The sequence below is a fragment of the Dipteris shenzhenensis genome, chromosome 18, assembly GCF_047967505.1.
Source record: "Dipteris shenzhenensis isolate YYH24624 ecotype China chromosome 18, Dip_SZ_1.0, whole genome shotgun sequence".
NCBI classification, from domain to species: Eukaryota; Viridiplantae; Streptophyta; class Polypodiopsida; order Gleicheniales; family Dipteridaceae; genus Dipteris; species Dipteris shenzhenensis.
In genome coordinates this window covers 39,847,121-39,858,187 of record NC_141613.1, presented here as the reverse complement: position 1 = coordinate 39,858,187, position 11,067 = coordinate 39,847,121, and positions in this window count along the sequence as shown.

Below are 11,067 nucleotides of genomic sequence, written 5' to 3'. Positions count from 1 at the left end.
TATTTTCTTTCATCTATTCCTGATTCAGCATGCACAACATTCTCTTTCTCAAGATCACTCTTACTGACAATAGTACACTGGTAAGACCTCTCTTTTCGACACTCTTTCTTTCTTGTATTTTGTAGCAGTATGACACTCTTTCCCCTTCTACCTCACTCACCAATCTTGACTTCTTCCCACATCCTTCTCTCCCTCCTCCACCCGCCGTTGAATGTCCGATAACATTCACCGCTCGCTCGTTCGCAACTACTAGTTTTCTCGCCTGAACATCCGTCATGTGCTACTCATTCGTTGTCATCGTCATTCGCCTATCGCTCGTCGCATGTTTGCCCATCCATCTTCATCGCTCATTCGCCCATTCATTGTCATCACCATTTTTCCATCCGTCATCTGTCCATTGCTCCTCGTCATCCTTTGCTCCCCCTCTACCGTTAAGGAAAGGGGTAACCCCCTCCCTTTACTCCTTGGCGGCCATGACTGCCAGTGAATAAGGGGAGGGGGATGTAATCCCTCCTTCCATCGCCCCTTTCGTCATGTCCCCACTTTTGTTGCGTCCCCCCTTCCATTGTGTCCCCCCTTCCATCGCATCCTCTCTGTTCCCACTTTGTGTTTCTTCCAACCTCTTTCATCCGTCTTTCATACGTCTCTTCCTCCGTACGTCTCTTTTGTCCTCTTCCATACGTCTCTCCCTTCCCCTTTCCATCGCCCTCCCTCCTTCTATCTCCCTCCCTCCCCCTACTCTTCTCTTCCTTCTCTTCCTCTCTCCATCGCCTATCTTCTCTTTTCCTACCATCCCTGCTTCTTACATGATATTTCTTCTTGTTATAAATGTTGACCTCTAGAGAACAAATAAGAAGGACTTTGTTGTAGATATTGACCTCTAGACAACAAATGAGAAGGAAATTTTGTTCATTTTTCTGGGGTGAAACTTCTAGGGACTCACAATGCTGAAGTGGCTAGGGTCTTCAACATTGTCCATAGTGGAATTTTTTCCTTACCTGAAAAACTATCAAACACAAGTCACCTTCTCATTATAAACGTTGGTGTCTATGCTTCTTTTTCCCTTCATGGCAAGAGGAGCATGTTTTCTTATTTAAATAGAATGCATTCTAAAGTTTAAATGTAATGCACCATTTGATTTTGTGAAGGATGGCTAGTAGAGGATCAAGTGGAGGGGGTCATAAGAGACACTCCAATACTACTATCTTGGGGATTAGTAGATAGAATGCTCATAAACTACTCACATGGCTATCTCTCAATATTAGATCTAAACTTCTAAGTGAGTTTTTGGAGGAGAGATAGTGAGTGTCGGGTCCATCAACCTTGACAGAGATCTCCCAAGCTACCACTAGAGCTAGGGAGAGATAGACTGAGCATCAATGTAGATGCTCTAGATTTGGTATAGCCAGTGCCACTAGGGGAAGTCAAGTTGACTCCCAAAGTTCCACCACCCTCGCGTTTGCTATTAATAGGGAGCTTGAAATAATAATGGATTCTAGAGGTACTTGGATTATGAACCAAATGCATAGGCTGGTCTCCTCTAAATTCAAGAGGGTGATGAATTTCCACACATAGGCATAGAAGAAAAATTATTATATCATTCAGACATTGAAGGAGGATCTCCCAATGCAATCTAAGGAGCTTGAGTTAGGTATCACTGGATGGTAAGCAAAAAATAAATGCTTTTGTTGCATTCCGCATGGAAATATGGATTATTAAAGGCCTCCATCCCCCTTTCAACGGCAACAACTTGAATCACCTATAAAAAACATGGACTGATATATCATAAAGAATTGGAAGGCCTTCATCATTTTTTTAAAGGCCTCATGTTTGGATGATCCTAGAGATATAGTGAACATGCAAACAAGAGAAATTAGACAAACCTCTAAATGGTTATTGATCCACTTGGGATACATCGATGTGAAGTAGCAGTCTTCACATTAAAACTCTGTCAGATAAATAGCCTCATTTTTATTAGTGTATGCATTGTAGACACAACAAGAGTTCGAGTGATATAAATTGTGATGTTTTAAAACTATATTTTTTAGTGACTCGCTCATGTTGCTCCATTACAAACCCCTTCTAGGACAAATTGAGAGAAAGGGTCATTCACGTGAGAGAGAGAGAGAGAGAGAGAGAGAGAGAGAGAGCTATGGGATGTGACATGGTCCACTCAAGATTGGAAGATTATGAAAAAGGAATTAAAATATCCACATAAGTGTGATCAATTGAAGAAAATGGCAAGCTCAAGCAAGAGTAAAGTGGGCCAACCCACTTGGGCTCGAGCAGGAAGGCCCAATTTTAAGCCTTTTTTGTAAGTATCTATTGTGTTACTATTTTAGTATGTAATTTGGAATGCAACATGTCAGATGTAGAAATGAACATGTATTCTTGTAATGTAAAAATGGACTGGGATTGTATGAATCAGGAGTACAAATATGCGTATGATACTATGACATGAAGTTGGGGGTAATAAACTTCATGCACCTCTTCACCTCCTTTTGCTTTTGAAGTGACTGACAAAGATATTTATCATTGAAAAAAGGACATTAAAAAGAAGCTTTAATGCTAAGATACCACACCATACTTTCCTCCCTTAGATGAGAATGAAGACGGTAACATCCCAAGTGATGTTGTACTCAAGCATAGGGAGAAGGAAAGGATCAACAGAGGCCATAATCTCAGCGAGCCGGTCTGCACCAAAGAGAAGAGTGATACGTTGTTCAAAGAAATTCTTGCAGCTCAACATGACATGAACTGATATATATCGAGGAGTTTGAAGGGGCTGATTGGGTCAGATGGGTCGATTCTGAGGAAACATTGCACCTCGTTCATAGACACCTGGGCTTCGCGTTGATATAAGTCTCGTTGAAAACAGATAGATAGTTGAAGAGATATGGACAGTTTACTGGAAGGGAGTAAAAACTATCATGAAAATAGATTATCAGACACAAAGACTCATAACATTTTGCAACAATATCTGATTCAAGATCTAAGCACATAGAGACATACATATTAAAGAGAGCTTTGCGCTGATATATGTTTCATAAGAAACAAAGAAGCGGTCAAAAAGTTATGGATAGTTTACTAGATGGGGTTAAAAACAGTCATGAAAACAAACTGTCAGACACAGAGACTCATAACTTTTTGCAGCAATATTTGATTGAAGATCTGATACATAGACTCAGGGGGGTCACTATGTACAAACCCTCTATATCACGTGCATTCAAGACCTATTTCTAAAATCCCTTATTTGTAAATTTTTCATTAATAAAATGTACCCTTTTTCTATACAAATCTGTAAATTTTTCCCAAAATTGTTTTAAATACTCCCTTATGTAAATTTACTTTTGTAAAATTTAGATATTTAAAATGTCCTTCTGTTGAACTCACGTGATAGGGTTACATATGATGAGTGACCCCCCCGAGTACATAGAGACATGCGCCTTAAAGAGAGCTTTGTGTTGATATAAATTTCATTAAAATAGGACTATTGAGCAGAAAGTTATGAGCAAAAAACTAACAGGGGGTCAAACTATCATGAAAACTGCCCTGCTAATTTTGCCTGAGCAGGATGCTCCCTCAAGACTCCACCTTCATCAATGATCCACCCCTCATAGATTTTGCCTAGAAAAGGGGAAGAAGTTTGCATGGTGGCTCAGACCATGTGTGCATAATGAGCCGTCGAATAGAAAGAAGTTTTAAGGCTTTGAAGAAAGAAAAGGGAAGAGACACTCAAGAGAAAGAGAACCTGAAGTGACCTTCATTACCAATAGAGTGAGACTCCACTCCAATGTAACTCAAAACACTATAAACACAAGAGAGAAGAAGAGGTTTCATATGTACAAGAGGGAGCGGAAGCTCCAAGACTACTCATAGAGAGAGAATGAACTAGAGAGAGAACGAACTAGAGAGAGATAGACTCAAGAGTCTACATAAGAGAATATCTACAAGAGGGAGAGAAGGCTCATGGAAGAGGCTTGAGGAGACTAGAGCTACAGCAACATGAGGCCTAATGCTGGAAGAGATTGATGAACAAGGGAGAGGAGGGCTCCTTTTATAGAGATTTTATCACCCTCCTTCACCCATTTACAATTGTTGCCTGTAGATTCTTTTCCCCATCAATCACATAAGCCCGTATGTCACCATCCATGTCCTTTTTGGCTACTCTTGCGATGTGTCCCATCACAAGATGCTCAAGACTCTTAAAATATTGAGAAAGTCAAGAGTCTCCCCATATGGAGCCCATAGGGACCCTCTCTTTTCCACATGTCCACATCCTCCTTATTCCACATAGGAATTCTAGAAGGATTCCTCTTGACTTCACTCTACTCCACATGCTTTCCACATGCTTGGCATGTGGCCTCTCTTATATTATTGGAACATGTGGACATGAGCCCACCTCTTTATATGACTCACTCTTCCTATTTTCTAACAACCCCATAATATCCCATACTCAAATAACTATCACCCCATACCAAGGTATTTATAATTCATGCCCATGGTATTTACAATGATTTATTCCACTCATCCTCTCAATCCCATACAATATCTTAGAAAATAGAAATTAGTGAGAGCTGCTAGGCTATCTCTTGATACTCAAACTCTTATCAAACATAGAAGAAAACAATACCAATGCCAAATAAAAATATCAATTTTTGGCATCACATCTTTCCCCCCCCAATAGATCCTCTCTAATGACAGAGAGGGTCTGTTGGCCCTCAAGGTGGTCGAGCATAGCAGAATTTAAGGCGATACTCATTGGTGCATCCAGGTATCACCATGCCATCAACATCCTCAAGCTGATAGGTTCCATTCATGAACTTCTTTTTGACTCGATATGGTCCCTTCCATCGGCTGATAAACTTTTTGTCTAGCCGCTTGTCCAGACGGCTATCAAATCTCATTACCAAATCTCCTTCTGCAATATCTTTCTTCTTGCGTAATTTGGTGTCAAAACGGGCCTTGCACCTTTTTTGAGAAGATTCCAAGTTTTGTAGGGCCTGTAATCTACATTCATCCAAGGCTTATAGTTGTACCAAGCATTGAGCATAGGCATCCTCCTATCCTTCTATTCTTGCAAGAGCAGTGCGAAGACTATGTATCTCCAATTCAATGGGTAAATTGACTTTTATTCCATACACTAGTTGGAATGGTGTAAACCCAATAGCTAGCTTGTTTGTGGTTTTGTAAGCCCATAAAACTTCTGCCAAGTGCCTATCCCAATGCCTTTTCTTGGTGTCTACAAGCTTTCCCATTGAATTGCACAACAATCCATTTGTTTTCTCAGCTTTACATTGGGGATAGTATGGCATGGACATGTATCTTTAGCTTATGCACCACATCTTCAATTAGTTCATTTCTAAAAGAGGTTCCTCCATCAATGAGAATTTCCAAAGGACAACCAAAGCATGAACAAATTTGATCAAAGAGAAATTTTGCAACTGTGCTTGCCTTGCTATTGACTGTGGCCTTGGCCTCTGCCCACCGAGTTGCATAATCTGTGGCCACCAATAAATAATGCTTGCCTTGAGATGAGCAAGGGAGTGGTCCCACAAAGTCCAACCCCCACCTCTCAAATGGTCCATATGCTGGAATAGGCTTTAAGGGCCCAGAAATCAACTGTCTCCTTCCAAACTTTTGGCATACTTTACAACTTCGACACCATTTATATACATCCTTATGGAAGCGTGGCCAAAAGTAACCTGCATTAAGAATTCTCCTAGCTGTGCTTGCTGAAGCAAAATGACCAGAGCATTCATGACACATTTTTAGGTCTCTCCTAGTCTCCCTGGGATGAACCACCCAACGGAGCACCTTGTCTTTTCCCAATTTATAAAGAATGTCATCAACAATAGTATATGGAAAAGCCTTCCTTACCAATCTCTGCTTTTGTTGTGGAGTTAACCCTTGAGGAAACATGCCTTCTTCCACATATTGCTAAACATCTTGCAGTTCTGGCCATGCAGTGTCTACCAAAGAAACCACCCCCTGGTCTTGTACTACAATGGCTTGAGTAGCTAACTCATCTACCCTTTGATTTTATTTTTTGTTTATATGAACTTGTAATGCCCTTGCATTTGATTTATAATAAGCTGAGAATCTCCTCTTACTTCCAATTCTTTAACTTGACTTTGGAGACAGCCTTCCAGACCAAGAATCAAAGCATTATACTTAGCTGCATTGTTAATTGTGATACCTGGAAGCTCTTGTCCCCTTGCCCATACTTCTTGACCTTTAGAATTCATCAAGACCATCCCCCGGCTCCTCGTTGGCATGAAGGACTAAAAGCCCCATCAAAATACAAAACAAAAGCTATTGGTGGTATATCTCTTTCATCTTTAATATTCTCCTTACATTTCTTTTCTTCTCCTAGATCCTCCCCTCCTGTGAGCAAATCTGCCATAGTGGACCTAGTGGTATTTTCAGTGACAAAAGAGAAAGAGAACTCTTGAAGCTCTGACAACCATTTTGCAAATCTCCCCCTAGGATTAGGCTTGCAAACTCGATATGCTACTACAGACTGAGAGGTAAGGAAGAAAAATGATCGAGGTAATAAATAGGAGTGAAACTTTTTGACTGAAAACACCAAAGAGAGAGCTTGCTGCTCCATTTCTTCATACCTTGTTTCCACCTATGTAAGCTATTGGCTGGAATAATAGATGGGTTGCATTCTACCTACCTCTCCTTTTTGTAGCAATACAGCACCAATTGAATGCAAAGATACACTTGGATTTACATAAAAGTCTTGAGACCAATCAGGGGGCTTCAATATTGGGCCCGTACTCATGGCCTCCTTAAGTTGCTGGAAAGACTCTTGTTGCTCCACACCCCATTAGAAAGAAACTCCTTTTCTTGTCAACAAGTTCATGGGATGCACTATCTCTATGAAATCATCACAAAAGCGTTGATAATACTTGCTCTTTCCTAGAATTCTGCGAACACCAATGACACTCTCAGGACTTGGCAATGCCATGATTGCTTGGACCTTGTTAGGATCCATTTGCAGGCCTTCTTCAGACATAATATGCCCCAACAAGACTACTTTTATTTGAGCCAAATGACACTTGCTAGGATTTAGGCACCCTTTTGCTTCATCAATTCTAGCTAAGGCCATCTTTAACTTCTCCATGTGATCTATATGCTGAGAATAAATGCAAAAATCATCCAAAAACACCCTTATGAACTTTCCCAAGTAAGGCTCAAGGACTTGACTCATGAACCTTTGAAATGTAGCTGGTGCATTGGTCAACCCAAAAGACATCACTCTGTAAGCAAAAACTTCCCAAGGTGTGACAAATGATGTTTTCTTTTGATCTTCCTCCTGAATATGAATTTGAAGTACCCAGAATACCCATCACATACAGAATGCATCTCATGCCCTGCTACTTGGTCTAGTATTTTATCTTGGAATGACAAAGGAAAATGATCCCTCTTAGTGCATGCATTCAAAGATGACCGTCCACACAAACTCGCCACTTATTTCCTTTCTGTGGGTTGACACATCCTCCACATGAAGTGTCTCTACAGGATCTTCTTGCACCACCACCTTGTTTCTTCCTGATTCATCCCGATCAGACAAAGACCAAAGGCCACTCCTTCCACCTCACCCTCTGAGTTGGACTCCTCAGAGCTACACCCTATCTCTTCTTCTTCATCATCGGTTAAGTTAGAGCTTGAACTCTCTGATGTTGAAGACTCCTCCTTGACAACTTCCTTTTTGTGGCTTTTGATGTTGTAGCACACCTTCTTATCATTTCCCTGCAAAATCAATTCTCCAGTATCCTACTTTTGAACAGCCTTCACCTTGCGTAGCCAAGGCCTTCCCAAAATCAGTGGATAGTGTTGCGATATCTCAAGGTGTATGCCTCAGGCACACCTTATGTTTCTATGTGTGAGTGCTAGAGGCACAGTTAGGTGCCCACAAGCACAGTTAGGTGGTGGAGAGCCACATAGGATGATTGAGAGAATCTAGGAGCAGATTGAGGAGATGATTGTGGAGCTTTGAGGTCATCAGTGATGTCAGTGACCTTGTATGAGGTGCCTACTTAAGGACCTCTTTCTTCTTCATTCTATAAGCAAGTATTCTGATTTTGTGTCCACTCTACTCTTTCCTTTCAGTATTCCAACATGGTATCAGAGCCCTTTGATCCCCCTTGAGCCCATTTCTGCCACATCATCATCTTCTTCTTCTCCATTTTCCTCTTTCTTCCCAAAATCTTTGAGAGCTTGGTTCTCCATCTACAAACAGCCATTGCCCAAACCCTCTGAGCTGGAAACTCCTCTAGTATGGGCGAACTTCCACCTGCAAGCAATTGAAAAAAAAACGTCTGTGGTGGCTGCCATTCTCCAAATAGCGAATTTCTTCTGTTGCTCAATACTCCCTGCCTACTCCGCCATTGCCTGAGCCCTCTTAGGAGTAGATGGGCGACCTCAAGACGAAGATTTTGAGCCATTTTTCAGGTCATTTGGTTTAGTAACGAGGGAGAAATCGTCAAAACTCAGTTTCAGCCTGTAGCAACTCTCCCGGGCAAAAGTGCGCACCATTTCGTCCAACCTCTGTGCTGGACCTTCTCTGGTATATGAGCTTTCTTTTGCTTCAAAAAGCCCTCTTTTCCTTGCTTTGAAGAGTGAGCTACAAGCCCTCCAAGTTCAGCATTTCAGTTTTGACAGTTTTGGACAAGTTTTTGAAGATGATGCTACATAAAATGCTACTCTAGCATTTTTGGTTTTTTGAAGCTTTCAATAACTTCAGTACAAGTGTAGATTCAGTTTTGTTTTGACTTGCTAGACCTGGTTTTGATTGGAAAATGTTTATTTAATCCAAACCTTGAAGGCATTATCTCAGCTCTCCAAGAAGAAGAAAGACATATGGAGTTAAGGAAAGGCAATGACACTGCTTATGTTATGAAATTCCAGAAGGGCAAGTATTCTCCTTGCAATCACTGTGGAAAGACAAATCACCTTTCAAAGGACTGCTTCAAAGTTAATCCATGCAAGCACTGTGGCAAAAACAACCATAGTGAGAAGTTTTGCAGAGACAAAGCAAAGACAGAAAATGCAAATCTACTTACAGTGAATTTGCCTCCACAAGATGAGGCATCCCATGAAGATTATGCATTTTAAATCATCTCTATGTATGCTCCAGATCTCTCTTTTATGTCAAGGTACTCAGCCTGGATAGTCCTCCAAAATGAATGCAAATAAACTATTGTGTTTTGTGTGTTTTGTAAACACCTCTGGTCACCTTATGATGTAGGCCATGTGTATGTTTTGTTCCATGGTACCTCCTGCAGACATTGTCTGCATGTACATGCAGGGGAGATAACCATTGGAAGGTCTTTATGTATCCCTTTCTGTTAACCTTACACCCAAGGGAACCCTTGCTAGCATGAGAACCTAGCCATAGATTTATCCTTGACCACCATGAGATGGCATGAGAAACTATGAGACTAGATGTATCCTTGACATAGCCTGAGGCATTTCCTTGAGGGGGGGTTTGTTGCGATATCTCAAGGTGTATGCCTCAGGCACACCTTATGTTTCTATGTGTGAGTGCTAGAGGCACAGTTAGGTGCCCACAAGCACAGTTAGGTGGTGGAGAGCCACATAGGATGATTGAGAGAATCTAGGAGCAGATTGAGGAGATGATTGTGGAGCTTTGAGGTCATCAGTGATGTCAGTGACCTTGTATGAGGTGCCTACTTAAGGACCTCTTTCTTCTTCATTCTATAAGCAAGTATTCTGATTTTGTGTCCACTCTACTCTTTCCTTTCAGTATTCCAACAGATAGGGATGTGCATCTGGCTTGGTAGGGATCATCTAAAAAGTAGTCGGCATAGAAATTCCACATACATCCACTTCTAGAAGGTCTTAACCCTAGTGTTGTCAGCCAATTTGATGTGATAAGGAGAGGTAGTACTAGAGTATTTTAAATCAGCATCTATCATGGTCTTCTCACTCGACATTAATCAATGCACCTCCATCAATGTATACATTAGAAATCACTTGACCATCAATGATCACATCAACCATAGGTACATCATCACCAACATCTATATCTACCTTTTGAACAATAGGGATGGAACTCTTCTTCTTTTTCTTCTTTGATACTCTTGTGCTTGCTAGCTTTCCACGTTCCTTCTGTAGTTTTGGAGACAAAGCAAGTAATTGACCAAAGGTGATATGAGCTTCCTTTTCTTTAAGGTCGGACAACAAGTCATAGCTTCTGATTCCTTGTCCTAAAGGAAAGTCTGACTGGCTAATTCTCCTTCTAGATGCCTTCTTTTTCTACTTCTTCTTCGTTGTTCCTTGCTTTCTTCTTCTTCTTTTGCTTTACCACACCCCCGTTTAGCCATCATTACCTCTCTTTCCTCATCCCCTAAAGAAGCTTCTAACAAGGATACTTGTTTTTTTTCTTTCTTTCTCAATCTAGGACACTCGGGGCGATAGTGATCTTTTCAATTACATTCATAGCAAGTGATCCCACTCTTATCTTGAGGCCTATCTTCACTCTTTGGTGCTCTAGGTTGTCATGCATTAACCAAATGCAATTTCAAATTAGCAAACTTTGCCATCAATTGGGAGATATTATGATCTAACTCAGAGGACTTTGGTACTTGAGGAGTGCCCATTACCTCCACCTTAGAAGTTGAAGCTGTTGAAGACACAAAAGAGGATTCGATCTTTAGAGAAGCTTCTTTCTTGGTCGCAATGCCAAGTGCCTCCATGTATGTTGTTGGATCTTTACTCATTACTTTTGAGCGAAGACAAGGCTCCAAAGCCATAACAAATTTGCTCATCTTTAAGTGCTCCATCCCTGAGACACTTTGAGGGGCCGATGATGTAGATGTCACAGCTCGCAAAGCTGCCCTTTCATACTTTGTCCATAAAGTTTCATATCGGATTGCCAATGCAGAGACCATCTCACCCTCTCCTTGATAGAACCGGTCCACCAACTGCAACATCAAAGCATTTGGTGACTCCATTGCTCCAAATCTCTACTTCATTGTTGCCACCACTTGGTCTCAGTCCTCCTTGTTAGAGTCTAGCAAGGCCTCATGCCAA